This window comes from Pelophylax lessonae (assembly GCF_965119305.1).
Source record: "Pelophylax lessonae genome assembly, chromosome: 5".
Taxonomy (NCBI): Eukaryota; Metazoa; Chordata; class Amphibia; order Anura; family Ranidae; genus Pelophylax; species Pelophylax lessonae.
In genome coordinates this window covers 316,784,416-316,788,546 of record NC_138772.1, presented here as the reverse complement: position 1 = coordinate 316,788,546, position 4,131 = coordinate 316,784,416, and positions in this window count along the sequence as shown.

Sequence of the window (4,131 nt, the reverse complement as noted above, 5' to 3'; positions counted from 1 at the left end):
TAAAAAAATATATATATTACAGTATATGTAGCACCCTCTAGCTTAGTGTATCAGAAGTTTGATAATGTAGATAAACTAGCCTGGCTGAGAGCCAAGCTGGGCTGAATCTGGGTCAGGGGGAGTGACCCAGGGTGGCTGGATGACTCATCCTCAAGCGGGCTGGCAGAGGGTAGGCCCCTCTATAACCACCTTCCGCCCGCACTATAGCCGAAAGACGGCTACAGCGCAGACCTTAATTGACGGGAGGTAGTCTATTTATGCCCTCCCGTGCTCGAGCTGCCTGCGTGCTCCCTGCAGAGCACGCGCAGCTCGCTCTGATCAGCAAGTCCATGATACTCGCCCCCTTACCGGCCTCTTACCAACTGATCAGCTTTCAGCCAATGACCTCTGATCTCTTGATGTAAACAGCAGCCGGAGATCATCTTTTTATTCTCCTCACGCTGTCAGCGTGTTCAGAAAAAAAGCTGATTGCGGGCTGCTGTCAGAGGGACATCGGTCCCGGAGAGAAGAGGAACATCTGTGCCCCAGTGCCCACCAGTGCCACCTACCAGTGCCCACCAGTGCCACCTACCAGTGCAGGCTAGTGCCACCTGCCAGTGCCCACCAGTGCCACCTATCAATGCCCACCAGTGCCACCTATCAGTGTCAATCAGTGCCTCATCATCAATGCTGCCTATCAATGTCACCAGTGGATATCATTGCCCATCAGTGCCACCTATTAGTGCCAATGAGTGCCATCTATCAGTGCCACCAATTACTGCCCTTCAGTGCCACCTACCAGTGCCCTTCAGTGCCGCCCATCAGTGCCCATTGGTGCCACCCATCACTGCCACCTATCAGTGCCCACCAGTTCTGCCTCATCAGTCCCCATCAGCACAGCCTATCAGTGCCCATAAGTGCAGCCTATCAGTGCCTATCAGGGCCCATCAGTGCCGCCTCATCAGCGCACATCAATGAAGTAGAAAAATTACCGGTTTGCAAAATTTTATAACAAACTATAAAAACTGTTTGCTTTTTGCCCCAAAATTTTCGATCTTTTTTTGTTTGTTCAGCAAAAAATAAAAACCCCAGTAGTGATTAAATACCACCAAAAGAAAGCTCTATTTGTTTGAAAAAAAATTATAATTTTTTTGGGTACAGTGTTGCATGACCACGCAATTGTCATTCAAAGTGCGACAGCGCTGAAAGCTGAAAATTGGCCTGGGCAGAAACGGGGTTTAAGTGCCCAGTAGGCAAGTGGTTAATAATCATGGTCAGCCCAGCAAGGGCAGTGATGTCGGGTGGAAGATTAGAGATGGAGTGTTGAGGAGCCTGTCATAGGCCCTTAAAGGTGCCCCCTAGGCTGGGGGGGGGGAGTGATCTCGGGCCTGGGGCTTGGGTGCTGGAGGGACCCTCTTACAAAACACATAGGAGTCCTGTCCTGCAGGGCCGGGACAAGGGATAAGCAGAAAGGGCAGCTGCCCTGGGCATAGCATGTATTGTAGGGAGGAGGCACCGCAAGTTCCTTCTACTATAAGGCTGACAGGAGTAGTGACAGTGAGATTGCTACTTCTCTCAGCCCAGTACTAGAAGCAGCAAGGAGAGTAAGAGAAACTTTGGAGGAGGTGCAGGATGTGCTCTCTCCCCCCTCCTCAACATAAGCTCACACATAATGAAGGGGGGGGTGCAATTTGGCATCTTTGCCCGGGGTACTGGATGATCCTGTCTCAGCACTGCGGTCCTGGATGCACAGGAGCAGAAGTGAGGACCGCGGAAGAGAGTCAGTATGTCCAGGAGGACTCCAGGGAGAAGTCAGCCAAAAAAGCTGGTGAGTATGTAGTCTGGCAGGACTGTGGGAATGTAGCCAGGAGGGCTACATAGAGAGGCCGCTGCAGCAAGATGGGCTGGCAGTGCCTGAAGAGGTGGTGCTAGGACCAGCAGCCACAGGAATGGAAGCTGGAAACTGACTTTTGCTACACAACCCAAGAGGCCCACGGTCCCTGCCTGTATAGGGGCCATTGCTTTGTCTGACTGTTGCCTTTTTGTCAGATCAACTTTCCGTGTGATCAAAATCAGTTCTCTGATGACAGTAGATCCACTAAATCACTGTTCTTACAGCGCTCCTTTAGTTCAATTGCTAAAGAAGAACAGTGACTGTGTTGCTCTACTGCCCATAAAGTAAGTGATCTTGGAAAAGAACATAAGTTACAATGAAGAGTTGATGAAGCCTTTGTCTGGATTTTATTGCTAATTTGTCCCGAGAGGTATGATGTCCCCTTATTTCCTCCTGGTGACTGGTGCCACCAACAACAAAACATGAGAGTAAAGGAAGACACATAGGGTTAGGGAGGGTAAGATCCTGTGTATTTTTTTTTTTTTTTTGCTATGGGATGTGCTTGAGGAGATGCTACTTTACATTCTGTCCCAGTTACTGGTGGCACCAGGAACAGAAAAAGAAATAAAACCTTCCCATGGAGACACCAACAACAACAGCAGTGATCTCACTCTATCCCAAACTAGAAAAAAATGTGTGTAGGCATTGAATTTATTTTTTCCCATTTTTTATAGCATAATAATTTACACAGTGATTTACAAAGTACATACAACGAATTGTAAATGGGCACACAGTCTTGCTTTGTTTTGGAAACTGCAATACAATCATCTTGCTTAAAAGCAAACTTCATAATGGTGTTACCTGAATAATGGCCCCAGCAGGCTAATTACACAATACTACAGTCTTGTATACACAACTTTCTCTTTTATTAATTCAGTTGAGGCACTGGATAGTGTTTTGAGGTTTAGAAGAATTCAACCTGTACATGGATATTAGTTTAGAATTTGCGTGTGAAGTTGTAGTTTTTACATTCCTTACCGGAATAACATTGAAGCTCTTATCGATGTATAGCCTGTTAGCGGATTTCAGCCTGTTAGCGGATTGCAGCCTGTTAGCGGATTGCAGCCTGTTAGCGGATTTCAGAATATTTTTGTTGCTGGGTTGATTGACATTTGAAAAAAGCTCTTCAGAAGCTACCGGAATATTTTGTATGTTTGCAGCACCTAGAGTCTGTGGATAGAGTTGTTAGATTCATATATTACATGTTTTACTTTTGTTTAGTTTTATCCATTTGTTAGGAGAACAGCACACTGTACCAATAATTAGAGAATCATAAAATAACAATAGACAGATTCAATAATACATTCATTAAAAACTTTCTCATAGGAGCAAAAAGGAAGTGAGCGATTTTTTCTAAAGTTATTATTGGCTATCAAAATAAAATATAATAATACAGATAACTTTGTATACCCTTTGTTGCATGTCTGTTAAAAATTCTGAAAATAAATTATGTTTTTAAAAAAATAATCCTCAGCCATGTGCCTGTGAGGCACATTATCTGGGGAGAAAGTTCACTGACTTTTTTTTATCTTGACTGTAGCTACTATGCACTTTTCTATTGCAGCTTTATAGAAAACTCCAAGCTACTAACCCCCGCAGGAGAGGTTGGGGCATCCCTGTAGTGAGAATTTCAACAGGATCCAGCAAACTGTACGACTTTTCAAGTCACCCTTGTCTCCTCACCCTACCCATCTCTGAGCACTGTCCCTTGGTTCCACAAGCTACCCACCTCCCAGTGATGCCCTTATACCAAGTATCATTTTGTGGTGCTAAGTAATTTGTATTGAATTTAATGATGATAACAAGAAAAGCAATAAAACAGATCTCCTGCAACCATCAGCAATAGATCACCCTGCAAAAATAGACCCACTGAAACAAAATACCCTCCAGCAACAATAAATCCCCGGCAGCAACAGTAGATTTTCCAGCAGCCAGCATCAACAGGTCCATCAGAAGCCAACAACAGTGGACCCCGTCCTTAACAGTAGATCCCTCCCAGCAACAATTGACCTCCCCAGCAACAATAGACCTCCCACAACAATAGATCCCCCTAGCAACAATCGATCTCCTAGCAGCCAACAACAATAGACCCTCCAACACACCACAGCACTCCTTGCCATTACATGCATTCAGTGCTGGAGGTGCTGAGTTTCCCCTGCAGTCCGGCTGCAAAAAGCCCTGGCCATGTAATAACTGATCCTGTCTCCTGACATGGGAGACATTGATAATTGAAATCCTTTAGCATCATAAGATGAGCG